We start from the raw sequence: 23286 nt of genomic DNA on the forward strand, positions 1-23286 counted from the left end.
CATGTATACATGCATATATACACATGTATGTCAATGCTAGCACTGAATAGATGATTCAGAACTGAATCAGAGATGCACATGCATGTTATTATATCTACTTCTTGCTGCAACTTTCTTTTCACTGTGCAGAAATGTTCTCCGTATCACATGCCCCCTCTGTTTGCAGTATTACCTGCCCTTCCTGAATCAGCCACCATACTTCTCCTACAAAGCTCAGGGAGCCGGCAAATGAGTAATAGTCAGCACCTGGCACCCCGTGTCATCGTGATTCCACACGACATCATTTTATGATGTAAATGCACTCTGATCTCAATAGCATGCAATATATCAAACATGTAATGTATGCAAAAATGATCCCAGTAAGGGAGGAGGTAAATAAATTTGTTATGATTTTAATGATATGCAATTTAAATGTCACTTTTGCTAAGCAATTAGGGTCTGAAGAGAGTGACCTTTGCACAGCGCCCAAATTGTCCCGAGGCATGTTTCTTCTCCATGCATTTATTTCTGCCATGCGCGATAAGGGGTAGCTGGTACTGCACGAGCCCACCACTTGTGCTAGGGCCCTTTCAGACCAAGGCCCACAGTGGAAGTGAAAAGGCAGCCCCTGTGCCATATCCAAGTCCATAAAGAGAAGCAATGCCCTTCGAAGGGTGGCAGCAGCCTTCCACCTCCTGTGCCTCTGCTGGCAATGCTGACAGATTGTGTGAGCTACCTACACCTCCAAGGCTATATGCTGCACAAAGCATTATCTTTACAGCTGAAGGATTTTAGTATGTGGTAAAATGCAGTTGCTGGTGGGAAATATTAACATACAGGACTCTGTTTTGACAAGGAAGAACATTACAATAATATAGTAACAGGCGAAGTATACCTTCCATCTGTGCCATTGCAGGCACTTCCATGAGGACTGGCCATCGCATGGCATCTGCTAATTCATAAACAGCATGATGCATCATGAGAAGGAGCAATGGGCTATATGCAACCATCCTCCCTCTTCGGTATTTTTCCTTTGATTATTTGTAACAAGTTGGTGTCAGTGGATGCTGTCAAGGGCCCTGATGGAGCTCCCTGATGGTGGGTGCTGAGGGTGGTGAGAGGACTGATGGCAAGGCCAGCCCTGGCAAGGCAGATTCAGTCAGCTCCCGTATCTAATCCGTTCTTGGTTTTATGGCTGGAAAGGCTATCAAGTGTTGGGCAGATGGCTAATATTTTCTTTCACTATCAGTCTCTGTTGGATTCAGACCATTGATGTAAACACAAACAGCTCTGGCTCTCGGTCACCAAAGCCTCCTGCCATCAGCACTCCCAGCCAGGGTGGTGTCATTTCCATGAACTCTCTTGAACTGTGAGTGCTCAATGTGGCCATTGCTAGCTTGTGTCTGAGGGGATTCAGCATGTGTTCACTATGTGCCTGTTGTCTGGGGGCTTTGCAGGGTGGCAGAGGTGCTGGAGCACACAGGGCAGTGTGCTTTAAGCCATCTGGTGTTCTGGAGCCACATACAGAGCTCCTGTGATGCAGACATGCTGACTGGTTGAAGTCCAAAGCTGGTGGCCTGCCCACGTCTGCTGTGCTTCCATTTGCAAGCCCACCTCAGGCTGATTCCAGTGAATCCCAGGGAAGTTCAAATAACTGATTAACAGCTTAATAGTGCTTTGTGCTGCTTCTATCAATTGCATCCAGACATATGATTTTTTGCCACCAGTTCTGCCTTGTCCTCGCATTGCCAGGCCTGGGTTCATTAGGCATGCTGCCATGGCGCACTAAAGTACGGTACTGCCCATGTAATGGTGAATTCATGAAGGTACCTACCACTTTGAGGAAGAGTTACTCACCTGGCTCTATCCCTGGAAGATTGGTCTAGATGATTCAGAGGTCCCTTCCAACCTGCCCATTTGGGACTGGGAGAAGAGGGACTGCTCTCACCACTGCTGTGAACTCATCACAAAGACAACCATCACAACCCCTTGCAGCTACAAAACTGGCCCTAGAGGGACCCTGCCATTGTCTCACCTTCCTTGCAGCACCTGCCTTGGTGCCAGTTCCATGCCATTGCATACTGCCCCACATCCCCGTGACTCATCTTCGCAGAGCAGCAGCAGCAGCAGCAGATCCTGTGGTTCAAACACACTTGACATTTCTTGCTCTGCTTTGGTATGGCAATGCATGCACTGCTGGAGTCTGTAGAGATGTTGGGAGTATTTGCCAGGAACCACGCTGCTGGTTTTTTTCCATTCACAGAGTACAAAAAGAATATAGCAGAGTAGAGGAGGAACGTCCGAAAATGTTACTTCCCAGACTTAACTGTTTAAAACTTCAGCTTTCAGAAAATATCCCATTCCAGAGGGGAAGACACTCACAGCATCATTATTTACAAGTCTTATGGGAGCAGGGAACTGGAATTGTTCAGCCTGGAGAAGAGGAGGCTCAAGGGTGACCTTATCGCTCTCTACAACTCCTGAAGGGAGGTTGTGGCGAGGTGGGGGTTGGCCTCTTCTCCCAGGTAACAGTGATAGGATGAGAGGGAATTACTTCAAGTTGCACCAGAGGAGGTTTGGGTTGGACATTAGGAAAAATTTCTTCTCAGAAAAAGTGGTGAGGCGGTGGCACAGGCTGCCCAGGGAAGAGGTGGAGTCAGTGTCTCTGGAGGTGATCAGGAAATATGTGGATGTGGCATGGAGGAACAAGATTAGTGGGCATGCTGTGATGGGTTGGTGATTGGACTAGATGATCTTAGAGGTGTTTTCCAACCTTAATGCTTCTACGATTCTTTTCCCAGACCTTAAACCGGAGAAGTCTGTGGTATTAATAGGAAAAGCAGCCCCCCTAATCTCCAGCAGCGTGTTATACCTCCTTAACATTTGTAGGTAAGCAGCAGACCTGTATGCCTGTATGTTGTTGGAGAGTTATTTAGTTGTCTTGTCTTTCAAAAGCATTTTTACGCATTTGTTTACAATGACATATGTGCCAGGTCCTCTCTTTTTGACTGCTTCGCCATCCCTAATGCTTGTGCATGGGGATAGAGTGATGATGGCATTACCCTGGCTCTTTGTGCATCTGGACCCTGCATGCACCTGCTGTACAGCAAGGGATTCAGACAGGGATGGAGAATGAAAGTATCTACAGATCTCTACATCATGCTTTAAAGATGATTCTGAAGTATTATTATGAATTAATGTAATGCTGCCATAGACTGTGTTTCAACGATCAGTGAAAAGAGAAAGAAATAGTTCATAGGCTGTAAAAGAGCAGGGAGACTGCTAAAAGAGAAGGCATGTAAATTATAAGGAGAGGTGTTCAGTACTCTGATCCAAAGTATTGGGTCTGGAAGGCCCAAAGAGTATGTTCTTATGTGATTCTGTAGGGATACTCATGTTTTGTACTTCCAGCACTCCAGGCAATAGCTGCAATCCAGCCTATACTGCCTTTCAGAGGTAACATTCATTGGGTGAATGCTATTAATCAAGCCTAACTCGCCCTTAGACTTCTGTGAGCCTGGCATTTTCTTCCTGTTTGAATCAGAAATCTCTAAAAGCATAGGCCTTTAAAAAAAGCTGTACTCTGAATCCTTCCCCCGCTGATGATTTTTCTCAGGCCCTCGCGCTCGCACTGTGCTGCTGCTGCAATCGCTGGGAGACAATTGGAGGTTATTTTTAGACTGCCTGCTCTGCAGCGCTGACATTTGTAGGTTAGGCGTACCAGTTGCTGGCTGCTGCCTCTATCTTCCCTAAATATTTCCCTTCCAACAGCTGGACGTCCCCCTCCTCCTTCCCCAGTCTTTCCTCGTAAGTATCAAAGTGTAAATCCATGTTGTGTCTGTCAATGTTTTCGGTCGAGCGGAGCTAGAAGTGTCATTTAAAAGGCACAGTCCGCTCGTGTCCTTCTACGCAGCAGGAAAATCCCAGAGCAGCACACATCAGATCGGTGCCTAAGGGAGCTCAGTGTGCTCTGAGTTCCCTTGGGGTGTGCAGGAAACCTAGTGCGGGCCTTACTGCTGCCTTCACCCTACCATGGGTAGCACCCACGGGGAGGGTGCAGAGCCCTGGGGTGGGTTCGGGTGCTGCCCTGAAAAGACAGAAGGTTTTTGGGGTATGACAGACTGTGTGCTGCCATTTGTCCCTGTGCCTAATCCTCAGTGCTTGGCAGAGCTGCGACCGAGAGTGCTTAGCCCTCATCTCCCTGAACCTGCTGGGGTTTGGGAGAGCACAACGACCTGCTAAGCCAGGGCAGGAGAGATGGCTGCTAAAATCAGAGTTCTACAGCAGATTAGATTATGAAACTGCCATTAACCTACTCTGTGTTGTAATCTCAAATCCTTCTAAAATACTTGGCATGCAGCAGTACAAACATTATTTTCCATTTTCAATTAAGGCCATGCAGAAATCCTTTTTTCCAGTCAACCTCTTTCTTTTCCCAGTGCTTTTGGGGGAGTAGTTTTTAAATGAATATCTTCATGCAAATTGTGGCATTAATAAATCCAGGCAGATAAACTTGCAGGGCAAAATCCATTTTCTCCATCAGGGACCACATATGGGCCTTGAGCCAGGTAAAACCCCTGTGCAGCCTGGTGAGATCCAGCCTCAGCTGCTGCATGGGGATGGAGCTCTGCTGCCCTTCCCAGTGCCCTAACCACGACAACATCTGTTCCCAGCATGGGGCACCTCCAAAATCTTCCAAAGAGCTGAGCTAGGGTGAGACCATAGAATTGTAAAATCACGGAATCATTAAGGTTGGAAAAGATCTCTAACATCATCTAGTCCAACCGTCAGCCCATCACCACCATACCCACTAACCACGCCCCTCTGTGCCACAATGAGTCTGCACTGTTGCTGAACCTGCTCTTCTTTCCACACCTTCCATCTATCCCAGCAGCATGGAGAGGCTGGGAGACACCTGGCTGATCTTTTATGCCCTTACTGAGCACAGCTGAGGATGTCTCACCAGGAACAAGTGCAATTCTCATTGCACCAAAGAGAAACTTGGATCAAGACCGAAGCCAGAGGAGGTAGAGGCAGGGCTACAGGAGGCAGAAGAGCAAGGCCATGGCTGGGCCCCTGCTGACCAGGGGTTGCCAGACAGGAACAGGCAGCAGCCTCCAGCAAGGTCAGCTGCGCTGGACCACGTGTTCTGGCATACACTTGTGGAAGTCTCTAGTTGCTGTAGCTCTTCCATTTTCGAAATATTCACAATCAAGACGCGATGCTGTGCCAAAATCCAGAAACATCTCCTGTTCGTATCCGCACTGGAGGGGAGATGTGAGCACAGCAGTGAGAGATGAGCAGCCCCTCTTCATTTTTCCAGCGGTAAGCAGGATCGTGCCCGCGTTTAACAAAAGTACACCTGTTATCTTATTTCCCAGCAGTGTTCATCCTGGTGCTGGAAACCCCACAAGGACGCCAAAGCATCCTCTCTCTCCAACAGCAAAATAATATCACAGGTCCATTCATCCCTTCGGTTGCCCAGAAACGAATCCTCTGAAAATTCAGACCCTAAAAGCAGCTAAATGAAAATCATCAGCAGGAATTAAGAAAGAGGGAAATGTGTTAGCCAATTAATTAACTGATTGATGTTACTTTGGTGGTTTTCACCCCACAGTCAGTATCAGGTCAGCAAAATGTGCTTTCAAAAGAAATGATGCTAATTAAATGCATGATAGAGCAGCCCATGTAATAATTAGCAAGGGATAAAGTGCCCGTTCTGTCCATTCATTGGGATTTTTTTGTCGGACCTGCAGCTGGTTTGTATTTCTGTTTGTCTTTGTCTGCCTGAACCTTAGGCTACCTAAAAAGATCTTCACTAAATGTAACGTCCACATCCCCCCGGTTTCAAGAGCAGCAGAAACCCGAGATGCAGCCAGCATTCATTTTCTATTATGCAAATATAACTTCACAGTATGACACATCTGTAAGGTTTCATTTGGCTCCCCCCTGGCACAGTAAGCATCTGCAGCTTTAATGCCTTTGATATACTGTTTTTGATTAGATTAAAGCTGATATTTATAGTAATTTCAGTAATGTCATTAGCTGTCATTGGAGTATCCTCCAATATTTTGTTTCCTCCATATGTTTTGCAGAAGGGATAATGAAATTTGACTGTCCTGCAGCCTGGGCATTGTTTGGGAGCACGGCTGCCTGGGATCAGTTGCTGCTTGTCAATTGGAAGTGGTGACAACAAGCATGTCCTCTGCACTGTTCAGTGCCTGTCCTCCTCCATCCTTCCAGAGATCAGGTTGTCTTCCCTGCAAGCTGGCTGGATGGCTCAATACTTCTTCAGACATCCATTTTGGTATCCCCTTTGTTGGTCCATTCCCTGCAAGCAGACCCCAAAAAATCAACAAAGCCATTGAAACAAGAACTTGATTTTAAGATTGTCTAGTCCAATTACTGACTCATCACACCATGACCGCTAAGCACATCCCTCAATGCCACATCCACATGGTTCTTGAACACCTCCAGGGTGGTGACTCCATCACCTCCCTGGGCAGCCTGTACCACTGCCTCACCACTCTATCTGAGAAGAAATTTTTCCTAATATCCAAACTGAATCTCCTCTGGCGTAACTTGAGGCCGTTCCCTCTTGTCCTGTTGCTGTTACCTGGGAGAAGAGGCCAACCATCACCTCACCACAACCTCCTTTCAGGAGAGGTACAGAGCAATAAGGTCTCCCTTGAGCCTCCTCTTCTCCAGACTGAACAATCCCAGCTCCCTCAAGTGCTCCCCATAAGATTTGTGCTCCAGACCCTTCACAGCTTTGTTGCCCTTTGGACATGCTCCAGGGCCTCATTCATTCAGTCCTTTCCTTTGTGCCTCATTTCTGCCAGGAGAAGGTCCACTGTGCCCGAGGGAGGAGGGGCTGGTGGGAGGGAGGGCGGACAGGAGAGTAAGACTTGGGAAGAGGGACTGCAGACCAGCAGGGTATTTAGCAGCGCTGGGGAATGCAATGACAGGCAATAAATACATACAGTTTAACAGTTTAAACAAAGGTGGGGAATTATTTATGGTAGGACAGTGAGTGTTGGCCAAGGGTCAAGGAAAGGAAAGCTTAGTTTAGATTTCTGGGAGGAGAAAATATTGGGTACATAGTATTACATAGTACATTGAGGTGGAGGTACTGTTGTGGTCTAACCCAGCAGGCAGCTCAGTACCGCAGTTGCTTGCTACCCACCTCTCAGTGAGATGAGGGAGAGAGTCGGTGTGTTATCAATATTGCTTTTCTCCTAAAGTGAAAATGCACCATCATACCAGACACTATGAATTAAAAACTCTCCATCCCAGCTGAAGCCAGGATAGGCATGTAGTACATCTGTGTGTCCATGTGTGATTTGAAAGGTCCCAGGTAGAAGGCAGATGGTGACGGCCCTGCGAGTGGGAGAGGGACTCTAGGCATGCTGCTGTGGGGTTTTCTCTTCTCTTTCTGCACTGAGCCCCATCAAGCCCAGCACAGACACTTGCATCTCTCCAAAGTGGCTGCCTGTAGTTACTTGTGGGATTAAACAATCCAGTTTTGGAGATTGTTCTGGCTTCAGGTGTCTTAAAGCTGCAAACACACCATGTTATTTGAAAGAATGTGTGTAGTGCTGGCATTTCTGGCAAGCAGTAGGCACACTGGAGTCACATTATTCCTGCAGTATATTGATATTCACTCTACAAAAGTTGGTGGGGAGTGAAGGTTTATGTGCCGGTGACTTTGTTTAAGTGAAAAAGATTGCTTGGCTTTGCATTAATCTTTCAGATCCATTTCTGAGAAAAAAAAATGCAGCTTAAGAAATGCCACAAATATCCCCTGAGAGCATTTAGAGAGGGGACGAAATGGACATTAAAAATGTATAGATAATCTGGAGTGTCGTTCTTAATGGCGCATTCTTAATTGCGCATGCTGCAGGTCTGACCCTCTTACACAGCCGTGAGCAGGACACAGAGCCAGCCCTGCTGGGGAGGGCAAGCAGGGGAAAGCCCTGGCAGCCAGAGAGATCATGGCCAGTGTCAATGGGGATGGCTGAGCTGTAGCCTCCTTGCACCAAGCGCTGCTACTGTCACCTTTGGGCTGCTGGTGCTGGAGAATGCTCACTCATCTCCTGCTCAGAGTTGAGGATGATGCTCTGGTCACAATTAGTTCATTTGGGTCCTTGAAGGGGAGCTTGCTAGGTGACTGTAGAGCAGGTCCTTCAAGTCAGTAGACTTTCTCTGGTTTTATACCAGCATAAACTGAGGGCAAATGATCATCTGCCCTGCGATCAGTCTAATAACTGCTGGTGAGTCCTTTCAAATGGCAATTCCCTTGGGAACAGCATGTATTTTTCAATCAAACTGTATTCCACCACTGGATTGCTATACAAAGGTAAATAGAGCAACCCGCCTCACTCTTTTTTTTTTTTTTTTCCAAATGGATTTTGCATTTATGAAAACGAAAGTGTCATTTCAAAATAAAAACTGAACTCTCACTTAGAAACTGTCAAATATGATTGCTTGCTTTTTTGGATAATTACTCCTCTGTTCCAAAATCTGGTCCAAAAATACACAAACAATACTTACATATTTTCATATATACTTGTATACCTAGGAAATATATTCATATGAGTATGTGTCTATGTTTTGCATATAGCTATTATTACAGAATCATAAAATCACAGAATCACAGAATGGCTTAGGTTGGAGGGGACCTCTAAGCCCACCGAGCCCCATCCCCTGCCATGGGCAGGGCTGCCCCCCACCAGCTCAGGCTGCCTGGGGCCCCATCCAACCTGGCCTTGAGCGCCTCCAGGGATGTGGCACCACAGCTTCTCTGGGACTTCTCTGGCTTCTCTATTACATTAACTTTGAATACTTTCAGTTATCACAAAGGTTAATCTGTAGGAACTGTAACTATCCCCATTAATCTCAGCTATGTGTGTATGTCTGCAGATCCGTCTCTTTTGCATTTGTGCTCTTAAAACTCCAAGGTTTAATGCACTGGCACTTTTTAGTTCTCTATTATTAATTTCTATCACAGAACTAACCTATCCCTGGATCGTTCCGATCAGACTTGCCTCAGCTCAGGCACTCATTTTGCTGCTCCCACTCCAAGCAAACCCTTTCAGCTGGTACAGTGCCAGTGGTGCACATTTCTCAGCTCAGAGCCTATTTATGACCTCTCTTTTCTCAGAAGTTTCCTCCACTTCTGATGAGTCCCTGCCTACCCTGGACTCCCCCTGTGTTTCCACGCACAGGAGTACCACAGAATCCCCATACTAAGCAGTGGGGGTTTGAAAAGAGAGATGTTGATTGTTTTCAGATTCTTCAGCTCTCCTTCCTGATTAACATCTCATATGGAAGGAGTTTATGTAAAGCTGATGTTCACAGGCTCGGCAATATGCAATATCATTCTCCACCAAACAATTCTTGTCAACACTGATAGTCTTTTCCTTTGTTGGACTCTTGGTGAAAATTGTTGGAGCTCGTGTTTCAGTGTTCCCTCTTCCATTATTTATAACATACTGAGTTACAAGTGACAACTAACCAAAACACAGCTACACTTCTTGGTAGATCTTCTCATTTTCCATGTACTCGAAGCACAAAGTTTGCTCTTTTTAAAGCACGGATGCTTAGCCTAACCATCTCAAAATGTAATTAAAACGTAAAATAGGAAAATTTTATAGCTGTCTGCCAGATGTCCTGAAGAGTTTCTCTAAGGAAAAAAGAGGTAATCTGTTCTCAGCATCCTCATGGCTTTCTGCAACATTTACCCTTTGGAGCTGGCTGAATTTACTGTTTACTGGAAGCAAGTCATTTTGAGGAGAATTTGCAGATACTTGCAGACTTTTCTTTTATGGCCAGCAGAGGCTATGAGCCATTTCCTAGGTTGCCTGAGATGTTCCCAGCGCCACTGGCTCTGTTTGCTACCAGCAGTCCTCAGCATCCAGCCCCTCATGGGGCTCCTCATGAACTCACACTGTGGGCTGGTAATCGCCATCCCCTTCAGTGAGGACATCCCACATCTCAGCCCCGATGGATGGGAAGTGGTGCAAAGGGAACTGTCAGCCTGGACCCTTTGGGAAGGCAGTGTTGTGTGTCACCACTCTGCATCTCCAGCTGAGGTGGCAAAACTCCACTTTCCAGGGCGTTGATTCCCTTATGACAAGACTGAGGCAGTGGTGAGTGGTGTCCCTCAGGGGTCAGTACTGGGACTGATGTTTAATATCTTCATCAGTGACATCGACAGTGGTATCGAATGTACCCTCAGCACTTTTGCGGATGACACCAAGCTGTGGGGTGCTGTTGACACACCAGAGGGACAGGATGCCATCCAGAGAGATCTGGACAGGCTTGAGCAGTGGGCTCAGGCAAACCTCATGAGGTTCAACAAAACCAACTGCAGGGTCTTGTGCCTGGGTTGTGGCAACTCCCACTATCACTACAAGTTGGGGGATGTAAGGATGGAGCACAGCTCTTCCAAAAAAGACCTGGGAGTACTGGTGCAGGGCAAGCTGGACATGAGCCAGCAATGTGTCCTCACAGCCCAGAAAGCCAACCATATCCTGGGCTGCATCAAAAGAAGCGTGGGCAGCAGGGTGAGAGAGGTGATCCTCCCTCTCTATTCTGCACTGGTGAGGCCTTGCCTGGAGTACTGCATCCAGATGTGGAGTCCTCAGTACAGGAGAGACATGGACCTGCTGGAGCATGTCCAGAGGAGAGTCATAAAAATGATCCAAGGGATGGAACGCTTCTCCTACGAGGACAGGCTGAGAGAGCTGGAGCTGTTCAGCCTGGAGAAGAGAAGGCTCTGGGGAGACCTGAGGGTGGCCTTTCAGTCTCTGAAGGGGGGCTGCAAGAAAGGAGGGGACAGACTCTTTAGCAGAGTCTGTGGTGATAGGACAAAGGGGAAATGAGGAGAGGTTTAGACTGGATATAAGGAAAAGGTTTTTTACGATAAAGGCAATGAGGCACTGGCACAGATTGTCCAGAGGGGTGGTAGATCTTGTCTTTGGAAACACTCAAGGTGAGGCTGGATGGGGCTCTGAGCACCCTGATCTAGCTGTGCATGTCACTGTTCATTGCAGGGGAGTTGGACTAGATGGCCTTAAAAGTTCCTCCCAACTCAAACAGTTCTATGATTCTCTGATCTGAGTTTCCTTGCCTAGGCTGGCTACTCACCATATGCATGCTCTCTCAGCCTGCAGCCTGCTTGCTGCTCTCTCCTTCCTGCTGGCCAGAGCAGCAGCTGATCTGCACCTCCACTGGTGTGGTGCAGAAGAGGACATTCACAGTGCATGAACCATGCCAGAAAACTGGTTGCAGCCAATATAAACTGCAGCTCGTGCAGCTCGTGTAATCTCATGAGTTATCCCCACCAGATCTGGTCAGGAATTGGGGCTGTGCAGGTCGAGGCTCTGCTGCACTGTGTGGAGTGGCACTAAGTACAAGCAAGGAGCCTGGCGTGCTGCAATGCCCCAGAAAATGAAACTCTCCTCCAAAATAAATGTTAAAGCTGCCAAGGCATCATATTTCAGTGTGTTTAATTTCCTTTATGTTTTCACTTGCACACCAAAGTACATTCGTGTATGAGAGCGGCATTACAAAAGCATCCAAAAGACCAGAGCTGGAATTGAGTTGAGATAGAGGGTTAAAATAGTTCTTCATCTGCCAACACCGATACTAACACTTCCCCACAAAATATGTAGCTGAAGCTGCATTCTGTCAGGGAATTGTTGAGTCTAAGGGGTAGTTTTTGCCCTAGTCTTTAGCTTGGGTTTGTTTCTTTTGAGTCCTAAAGAGAACGTGTGCATTTGGGATTACAATAATTTTGGGACAAGCCTCTCATCTGCATGCTGTGCAGGGCAACAGCTGGCAGATGTGCAACTTAATTTGCACCTCTGTGCCTGCTGTTGCCACGACGGGATGTGCCGAGCGCCTCCAGCTCCAAGTGCCCATTGCCCCAGATCCTCCTCCCCAGATCCTGTGCCCCAGCGAGGCTCAGGCACCCGCAGCCTTCTGTCAGCATCTCCCAACTCTTCAAAATCCCACTCTCATATGAGCCTGCAGAAAGCTGCTTGTGCCTGTGCAGGCATTGGATAATTCTGGCATTAACCTCTTTGCTTGGGCATCCTCAGTTGCAAACTGAGGAATAACAGCACACTTCCGAAGGATGGGAGGGTGAGGATTAACCTCTACACTGCTTTGAAGCACTGTATATGTGCCAAACAATATAATCATCCTAAATGCGAGGCTGGGATAATCCACGTGTTTTTGGAGCCCCAGAATCTTATTTGATTTCATCTGTTTTAATTAACAAATTCAATTTTGCATTATTAGGGAAAACAAGAATTAAAAAAAAAGAAATAATCGAGCTTGCGTATGTTTTATTACAAATTATGGTTATCAGCTGCCCTGCAGGACTCCAGTCAGCACTAAATATGAACAACGGTTAAATTATGGGGGTCATGGAATAGGCATAATCAAAATGCAAACACTTTTCTTTCACGTGAGGCTGGAGAAGAAAGAAGAAGAATCCTTGGAACCTCCTTGGAGCCACCAGGACTGCAGAGAAATGTACCGAGCAAACTGTAAAACTGATTACGAGGCTCAAAAAGGCTAACATGCAATTTGTGTTCTTTTTATGTAGATTAAATGCATTCACTGCAGCTCATAGAGCTTAGATGCTCAGCGGGGATTCAGAGGGCTGGGTATCAGTCAACCACAGCCAGCCGCTAAACCACAGGGCAAAATCTGCTATTGTACATTAGAATAGTCACTTAATCTATCTTAATGGGTGAAAGACCCAAGGGACAAATGTATATTAAAATCAGAAAGTTAGCTGTAATGTTTAAGGAAAGCTGTAAATATTTTTTGAGATAACACTAAAACATTATTAATGAGTCTGAAATCTCCTTGAATATCTTCACGTATAGCTCCTGCAGATGCAGCTGCCTGGCAGCCCTGCCTGTCAGTGGGGAGGAAGCCCCAAGATGCAAAACACCGACCAAGTAAACAAGGCAGCGATGGAGCAGGATCTCCTTCAGCCCCGCAAAGAGAAGGCTGTGGAGTTGGTGGCTGGTGGCCTGCTCAGGCTCCCGTGTGTGGCTCCAACCCCTGTGGGTGCAGCCACCAGGGCAGGGATGCTGGTTAACAGCGGTGGAGCTGCCTCTGTGAGAATTAGCCCATAAAGAGGAGGCAGTAGCTATGGCAAAGCCCTTATCATGGCACAGCACAAAAAACCTAGCCTTTATGTGCCTTCTTCCCAGGATTTGCAGTTCCTGGAAACTGAGGAGCAATAACACCACGTAATCCCTGCCTGAAAGCCTCCTATTTACTTTGCTGTTGTCTGGAGTATCCTCAGCCTCATCTAGCTTAGATTCTCCCAGCAGAAGGTTTTCTGCCCCTGCTACTTATATCCTATTTACAGCTAATTGGGACTGCCTGCCGTCACGGCTCAGAAATAATTATTTTGCCACAATGAAGCTTAAATCAGAATTTCTACACGTGTGCTGAGGGTGCCTGACCAGACCACTGGCATTCTCAGACATGAATGCTGAAATGGCTCCGTGAGCAAGGAGCCCTGCTTCCACACACATGGGTACAGAGGGAGAGGTGCTCTGTCAGCTGTCAGTTAACATTATTTTGGAAGATGTGGAAGAAAACAAACCCTGCTAAAATCTACAACATTCATTTCACCTTAACTGGGAATAGGATGGAGTTTTCATCAGCTGTCTCTGCTATCTGCTCACCAGCTCCATGTTTGTGCTGTTTCAGTGGTGTTGATGTGGCCAAGCAGGCCAAGACCAGGCAAAGAGGGAGAGCAAGTACCAGCAGAAGGCTGGTCAGGACTACTCTGGTCCTATTGAAATATAGAGACTGGCTTTGGGAGCAAAGGCAGTTGCTGCTTTCAGCCCTGGCACCTAAGCAGTGAGTGGTGGTAGGAAAGGGGCATGGCCTGCTATGCCAGGAGGCCTGGAGGTCTGAGTCTCCTTCATGCTCTGCAGCGAAATAAACACCATGCTCCTGCCACTTTGCTGTGATTTGCGTGGCAGAGCTGAGGGACAAATTGCTCACAGGATGATGATTTACTCACTTGCATGTCGTGAAATGTATTTCATAAGGTGAAGGGTTTTCAGTGCCTCAGCAGTTTCCTTTGCTGGTTGTACCAGCACAGGAGTCCTACTAGCTGGCCTTACCTCTGCCCACTGAGCCTCACGGATGGCTCGAGGACATCCTGAGGACACACAGGAGTGGCTGAGGTCAGCAGCCCCTGTGACAAATTTTCCTGTCTCTCAGAAATGGCACATTTGCCATGGACTTTTCTGCTAGGGTATGTGTTTTATTTAGGTGAAAGAAAAGTGCAAAACTGCTGTACTCCCTCTTTTCCTACGTGCTTTATGAAAAGCGGGTTTCCGTGTTGATAGTTACTCATTATGCACAGATTGCATGTCAGGGATGACAAGTTTCTTTCATAACCTCCCAGTCTTCTTCACATACTTGTCTGAACTTTCCACAAACAACAAGCAAACTATGAACATTTGTGACATCTGATTTCCTCTCTGCTTCTATAAGGTCACTGAATCACATACATCACATATCAAGTGCATCTGCTCTGCCATTTCATTTTGCTCAATAGTTACATTACACATGGAGGTAAAGTACAAACATCTTCAGTGCAAGGTCTTGAAGACCAATCAAAATTATTGTTATAATTGAACCTCAGAAACTTGTAGAGTCTGCATCCTCGATTCAACTGGGAACTAGGCATTACTGTAGTTTATGTTTAATAGCTGCCTACTTAACTTACTGCTATCCACCGTGTCATGGAAAATGTACTGGAATTATCAGACTGTGATAATTTTGGTCTCTGATGTTGAAGAACAGAAAGCTCTGTATTTCATAAAAAAGGCGGTTTTTAAGTCCACTTTTGGAAAAATATTAAGACTAGCCTTTTTGTTAGACAGTTCAATTATTAAATATATTTTAAGCCTGGGATTTTCTTCCTTGTGTGAAACTTATCTTCCAGACATCACTTCTTTTTCTACCATAACTGGAAATTGAAATGATGAAATACCCTGAAGTACACAGCCTGAGATATTCTGGCTAATGTCTCAATTTTAAAAGCCAATATACTCAGTGGTATTTACAACTCTTGCCTGGAGAATGGTTTATTGTCATTTTCTTTTATTAAAGATAGTTGAAATAGATCTCACCCATTTTCCAAGGACATGAAAGTCCCCAGCATTAAGGCAATCACATGGATCCAGTCCTCCTTGGTTTGTACCAGAGAGGACAACTCAGCAGAGGCCAGCCATACTTCTGCATCTGCCCAGCCTCCATGGCTTCAGGTTATGGCCATCATCACATTGCCACCAACATCCGAGTCCACTGCATGCAGAACGCAAAGCAGCTAATAGTCTTATCTGTCACATTACAAAGCATCCTTCAGATGTGACAATCAGAAGTCCTTCTGGCCTAAGTTTATGTGTTATGTGGATAGAAGCAATTGACAACAGCTGATGTTCATGGTCACTAGTAATGGATGATATCATCTGCAGCAAGTTTGAGAGCACATGATTCACGTTACAGCTCACTGCTGGTTCTTTGAATTAGTAATGGTGCATACTTAGATACTATATTTATATATATATTGCTACAAACTTTCTACTACTTAATTCTTCATGGTCATCACTAAATGGTACATCATGGCCTTTCTGATCCCGGGAGCAATGGACCTTAATGCATGAGGTAAAAGGAATTAGCTCTCAATTTGACTTTGTCCAAGTGAATTACATGCATTATGCTACATTAATGTAAATAAAATCTGTATGCGCCAGATGATGGTGATGCTGCATAGATTAAACATATTAGGGATGAATGAGCAAATGTGAATCAGGAAAGTATTAAAAACACTGTGATGGCTTCTTGTGTCCTTTTGCTGATAATACAAAGGACTTGTCATGAATCCAGTTATCCATGCCCACAGAAAACCATAAAACCCCTCCTAAATGAGCCAAAACTGTGTTTTCAAAAACAAAGGTCTCTCATGCTTACAATGCTTTCTGGGAGCCCTTCCAGATCTAAAATGAGTGTCACTAGGAGACAGGAAAGCTCTCTTGTCTGAGGACATGACCCTCTCATTTCCGTCCCTTGGAGACCAAACCTGAACCCTGCATGGTCTGACTCTGTGTTCCCACCCCATGCCGTGCTTGTGGTGACAGGCTGCCACGTCGAGTGGGGAGGGCTCTGTGCCCTTCTGTGTGCCTGTGTGTGGAAGCCGTAGGGACACAGTGATGCTACAAACAAAAAACACTGCTTACTGGCTCAGGACTATGTCTTGCTCTTCTTGTCCTCTAACCAGATCATGTTCTGTGGAAATTCCTGTGTCTGGAAGAAGGAAAAAGCCCTTGTCCAGGTGGCTTGAGAAATCATTGGTGATGGTGGGCTTTCCAGGTTGGTTTTCTGGTTTTAAACACTGGCTGTTCAGAGGAATGTTAGAGCAAATACAGAGAGATGGAATAGAAATCGGAGGGCAAGGGAAACTACTGGGGGTACAATACAAATTCATTTAGTACATTGCTCTGTAATTTATCACAGAGGTCTCACCTCCACATACATGGGGCGTGTTGAGTATTTACAGACAGGGATGAGACGGAGTGGAAAATGGCTTCCCTGCTCTCTGTGCAGACCAGCCCATTTCATAAACCAGGATTTATTTACAGACGCACAGTATTTCTGTCAGAGACACCTGAAAGTGTTCTGACCCATAGATTTTCCTTAAAATAGGGGTAGGAGTCATGCCTACATCAGAACATTTGAAATGCCCAAGAAACAAACTGCTTGCTTTATTGCCCAAATTTAAGTTTCTCCATGAAGCACCCAGCATTGTGCAAATAATGCTCAAAGGACAAAGCAGTGTTTGTGAGCAGTGTAAGAGGGACTGAACTTAGGAAAAAGCTGTCTCTTTAACTTTTTGCTTGCTGAAGTGAGCTGTGAAACAGAGAGCACCTTCACAAAATCCACGAGTCAGCAGAGCAAGAGAGGTGGGCAAAATGGGCTCAGAGCTGGGCAAAATGGGCTCAGAGCTGGGCTGGGAAATGGGGGAACAATAAAAGGGAGGATGTTTGCAGAAGAGCAGAAGTTGCAGTGTGTATCCGACTATCTCAAGATGGGAGAGATTTGTATCATGGCTGAGGAATGTTTTCTAGAGAAATTTAAAGAAAAATGAACAGCAGGTGCTTTGGGAAACCTGGATGTTTTTTCCCATGTGTGGAAGCAGCTGAGGGGGAAGTAGGCATAGCAGGACAAAGGCAGACCAAAGGCAGAAAGGAAAAGGTTGATGGCTTCAAGAGCTAAAAGCCATTGAAGTCCATGTTTTATATGGGGGTTGGCCATATTGCCCACACTGAGCTGCATCTGGCTCCCGTGCTGTGAAGGAGGGACGGCTGGCCTGGTAGCTGGGGCAGTACCATCACCACCTCCTTGCCTCCTTCTTCATTCAAACCCTGCTCTCAACAGAAAACAAACAAACAAACAAGAGCTTCCTGTTCACTCATGTACAAAGCCTTGTTGAAATGCTGGCTCAGAGTCAGAGATTTTTACTGAGCAAAACTTTGTCCCATGGAACTGCACTTCATTTCCATTTCAAAGGGAAATGTTATCAATTTATTTACTGGAAATTCAGAAGGAGCTGCCTTTAGAATATGGCCCATTTTCTGGATTACTGAATATGCTTTGGTTTGTGGTATTGTGCTTAAATCCATCTGTGGCTATATTTATTACAATTCCTTTTTTTCAACTTGCATAGAGTCTGAAAGGGGGAAGGTCAACTGATGCAACCTCATAAAATCCCAGTGCAAATGTACGGACTGTCAAGAAATTTCATATGTTTCGTATTTCTGGCATTTCAAAAAGAAATATTGATTGTCCTTTTCCCATTTGCCTGGAGCAGGTGAATGAAGAAACTTCTGAAGCAATAATTTATTGTGTCTTTACCGATTCACTGAAGCATTTATGAATATAGCCCAAAGTCTCTTGACATTAGCTGCCTGATATGTTATCACACTATTTCATACAGAAACTCGAAGAGCAAACTTGGCTTTCTGTTCAAAGCCATAAACACTAGACAGCCTTGTGCATGGTGAAGCAGGTTACTAGGTGGTGCATCCAGGGAGGTTTTCAGCTGTGATTTAACCCTTCTCTGGCCCACATGGCTCCATTCTGTTGCAATACTGCCTGTCAGCCTCTCTTGCATGTGGCTATAATTAAATAAGCCAGTTAAGTAATTACGGTATTCAAGTCGCCAAATTTTGAGGAAGGTGCTTCTGGGACCACGAGGCTGTAAAGCTCTGAGTATCTCCTGCAATGGAAATCAATGACTTTCAGAGCAGGATCACGCTCCCTGTGTGTAAAGGTCGAGCACACGCTGGACGTGACTGCCATCTGACCCCGTGCAGTGACATTGACCATGGTGACGGGATTGAAATTAAAACTCACACAGCCATTCCTCATTAATGAAAGCATTTTAGTTTAACTTACTCGTACTTCAGAGGAGCCTAAGAAATTTGGCATTGAGATAAAGCAGTACATTTCAAAACTTGTGTTCTAAAACCAACACCCATTTATAATGCTAATGATGCCCATTTCAAAACTAAATTACTTCAGTCATAGCACAATCAGGTTTGAGATGGCAGTGCTGATAGTGCAGTGATAAATGTCATACTGATTTGGTAATGTGTATATGCCCACACTGAGCTGGTGGCTGGGAAAAAGATGAAGTAAGTCTCGACTGGCCCAATAAAAGTAAATGTTTTGTGCTCAATCACACCAAAAAATGTTGTGAAAGCCCAGATGAAACCTAGATCCATGTATGAAATTCAGCAGGAAGATCATGATTTTCGTCTCCATATGGATCTGAAATCCTAGCTTGGGGTTATGTGTAAACTGTAACTATTCTAAATCTGTAGGCCTAAGTACCTTGTACTCAAGAGAAACATAAGAACCAGCAGAGGAGTCCTCTGAACTAAGTCTTTAAGCTCTGGGAAAATCCTGAAAAGATGGGAGTGAGAGAGAGGAACGAAAAACAAATGAGAAGAAGACCAAGAGGGGCCCTGAAGAAAATGCTGGGCCAATATTTTAGAAAGCAAATGGAATGATGCAGAAGACTCTAAACCAGTTATCTTGGCATTGATCCCAGGCGTAGTCATGGGAAAGGCTGATAGGAGACACAATCAGTAAAAAAAAATAAAAGATGAGAGCATAAAGTAATGCCAATCAACAGCACTTTATGGAAAACAGGTTTTGTCAAATATGCTTGGTGACAGCATACATTTCATGGGATGACAAGCTGATAGGATACAGAAGATTATTGCCATAAAGTACCTAAATCTTTGTGTTTGGGGAAAAAAAAGATCACTAAACGAAACTAAAGCAGCTCCCATTAAAATAGTGATAAACTAGTTAACTGATTGTAAAGTACTGGAAGTAGGGAAGGGCAAGCCCATATAAAGTGGTTGCAGTGGAGTCCTGTGGGAGTCTATTTGTGCTGTTTCATATGGTTTTTATACCCTGGAGAGAAAACTCTGCACCTCTGGTGGGGAGGGCTGACTTAAACCACATGCGTTTTTATATAGCATAGGTGTAATTATGAATTTAGAAATACATGGATCAGGAGTGTAAGATGGAGGGACTACATTCTGGAAATCAGTGATGCTAAAATGACCCTGGAAGTCATTTGAGACGCATTACTGAATATGTTGCTCCCAGTGTAACAATTCTGCCAGAGGAATGAAAAAGTTTCAAGAATGTTTAAGCAAGTAGAAATAGAGAAATTGTATTATCCCCACATACACTGAAATTATCTTTCACTGAAGGCATTACCATAAGACCGCATCCAGCTCTGGTGTCCAGAGCTCCGCAGAGGTCAGGAGGACTCAGAAGGATGCAGTAATGATCCATGCACTTTCCCAGCACAGGCTGTGAGAATGTGAGCTGGTTAGCATGTATATGAGAAGGTTAATATAAGGTGTGGTAAGAAATATGTTTAATTTCTGATGGTGATGAGCTCCTCAAGATGACAGAGGAGTGCAGCAAGCTCTGGTGCTTGGAAGCCAAGTCTGGACACACCCAAAATAGAGGTGAGGTGTTCTCCTGGCAACACAATGCCAGGACTAGGGACCAAAATCCACACTGACTGGTTGCAACCTGTAGTGGGTGTCCTGGTGTCAGTGGCCATAAACATTTCCCACAATGGAGCTGAAAGGCTCAGAAAAAGTAAAAAAAATATATAGGTCCTGACCCTCCAGCCTCTCACATGCCCATCCATGTGTATATTCACAGTAAAAAGTTACTCCATAAAGTGATGTTTGAAATCGTTGGCAATCTTTCCATGACACTCATTAGGTAATCTGTATTGCCTTGAAAGAAATTCACCACCAAGACTGATATGTTTGCCACACAAGCCATTGTTTCTCCATTTGTAACACGCTGAAGTAATGCTTTAATGCTTGTGCATCTGGGGATGTACAAAATGTTCTCTGGACCTGCAGAATGTGCAGAAACACACTCCAAAATTTCTCATGATGCAGCTCAGGAAAAAGTCGCTAGCATAGCATTAATGGGATCCATACCAGGAAGGCTCATTCATGCCATCAGTGAATTATTGAACTGTTCTGCAGTAACTGGTTAGTTGCTTTTTACAAAACAAAAATTCTTGGTTCTACAAGTTATTGTTTTATACAGATGCAATAGAAGAATGGGTAAGAAAAACGCCGCAGAAAGTAACAGCAAACAGACGTGGTGCTATGTGATGCTCACAGCTCATTTTAAACAGCCTAGCCTTAAAGTACATTAGTTATTTCCACTGACTATTCTGATGCACAAAGGATGAAGCCACTGAGCTCTGTTTTCTCTGAAAAAATGTCTTGCTGGGAGCCTGGGCTCCTCACTCCACAGCTGTGGCCATGGTGAGAGGGTTGCCTTAGCTAAACATCCAGGGTACCAAATACAGCAGAGGCAGTGGCAGCTCTGGGTTCTGCAAGAGATGTGTGTCCCAAGCACATGCCAGTTGGTGAGTTAAACCAAGCAGCTGGGGGTTTCCTCAGCTGTCAATAAAATGGGGAAATGGTGATTCCTCCAGGCTAATTTCTGTGTGATTCAAAAGCTGTGGAAACACGTAATGCTGGAGCAGGCAAAGAGCGGAACAGATATGGTTGCAACCAAAGATCATATCCACACAACCAGTCCCCATTAAACTAGAGCTAACATCTTCTGTATTTTAAAAGCAAGATATTTTTCTGCATATGTTTTGAGACAAATAATAAAATACAGGTGTAAGCAAGCCTTCATTGTTTTATTGTCCATAGATAAATACACAATAATTTCAAAGTAGGGCTGGATTCATAAGGCAACACTATGCTAATCTGTATTCGGGTCTCAAGCGTATTATCTGTAATTTACAACCAATTTAAATGGCATTAACAGTCTTCCCCTTATGGGAATTTAAATTTGCATCCTACCATTGAATTAAACACTGATTGCATATTTTCTATAGGGGACGTAATGCTCTTTGAAGCTTGTTTTGAATAATAAAGCATCTATTCATGCACATGGTGCAATGTGTTTCTTTGTCCTGCATATAATTGAAGTAAAATGTGAGTTAAAGGGATTTTTCCTCTAGCCACAGGTTTGTTGATTACCATCTATTTTCATCTATTCAAGGTTTTAAAAAGGAAAAGAAAAATACAGTAATCTCTTCCTGCATTTGGAACCTCATTTACCACTCAGAACCTTCCTGAGAGCGTCGGGGATGAACAATCAGGAGGTCAAGTTTCAGCCGATCTTTGGAGGAGGAGAAGAGAACAGAGTAAAACAGTCCCCACCCTCTTGGAAAAAAATAAAATAAAATACCACTGACCAAAATGAGACGGAAGGAGACAGCATCGCATCTAACTTCCAGGAGAGCCTTGTGGCTGCTGCTCTGCATATGGCCAACTGCTTCAGGCCGAGAGCCGCGGCGAGGATGACTTCGCCATTGAGGAAGGGGCTAAGGTGAAATAATACTGCTGACCTGTTCCGTTTGATTTGTAAAGGAGGAATAGCCAAAATAAAAAAAACAAACATGTGACTTACTCCTTCCTGGAGATGAAAAATCAGCACAAAGGCAGCCTGAAGAGCAGGACGCTGGGTTGTGGCCCAAAGGGGATCCCAGCAGCACCCACCAGCTCTGTGTCCTGAGAAGCCTGTCCTCTCCTAATGCTACTGCAGCAGCTGTAACCAGGGTGGAAGAAAGCTTCTCTGATGGGTCTTAGGAGATGTTTTTTGTATTTTGCTGTTCTCTTTCAGATGGTGGCATGCCTGTGCCTAGCAAAGCTGTAGCTGTGTTAATGGCTCAGATATTCATGATCCTGGCATTTATCCAAAAATGACGGTGAAGGCAAAACATAGTTGATGTATTTGACATTTGTGCAGTGATATCAGTAATGGTTTAGAGCAGCAGTTTTTATTTTTCATCATTCTCTGGTTTTTATTTTCTTGAAAAAGCAGGGGCCACTGCTGCTGGAACCGTAGCTTTCCTTCAATTCCTGGGATTTTTGGAAGGCTTTAAAAATGCAGAATGCACAGAACTCCAAGATGATTTGTCTTCTGCCCTATCTTCAAAGGTGATTTTATATCTCCTTGAAGAACAAATGCTGCTTAAAAACTGCCAACCACATTTTAGGAAGAGGCAAGGAGAACTGCGGACCGTGGCCTTGATCCCATTAGGACAAGGTGTCAGACGGCGGCTGTAACCATATCTCTAGACTTAAACAGTTGCACAAGATTTCTTTACAGGCTACCTTAAATTACTGCAGTTAATATTGTATTGGTGCTATAAAACCTAGCGCCACCAGGGCCGCCGCTGTGTGCACAGCCAACATCAAAGGGCTCCATGGCTGCACTGCCCGCAGATAGCGAGGGACAGGAATACCTGCTTTTTTGCTTTCAAAAACAGTTTTTCATTGCACCACATGCACACACAAGAGAGGATGGTCCCCAGACACCTTGAGACTAATTGCCATTTTGTTCATTTTCCCTAAAACAAATGTCTCTGGAATGTCTCTGAAATTCAGTTTGGTACCACAGGCCCATGGGTGCGGGTGAGAGTCCCTGTGTCCTTACAACCTGCCAAAAAGTGTTTCCCCTTCTGCTGTTTGCAAGAGGCTGACAGAGCCCTGGAACAGGCTGCCCAGGGACATGGTGGACTCTCCTTCTCTGGAGATATTCAAGACCCATCTAGACACTATCCCATACAACCTGCAGTAGGAACATGCTCTAGCAGGGGCTTGGGATGGCTGA

This window comes from Numida meleagris, chromosome 1, assembly GCF_002078875.1.
Source record: "Numida meleagris isolate 19003 breed g44 Domestic line chromosome 1, NumMel1.0, whole genome shotgun sequence".
Taxonomy (NCBI): Eukaryota; Metazoa; Chordata; class Aves; order Galliformes; family Numididae; genus Numida; species Numida meleagris.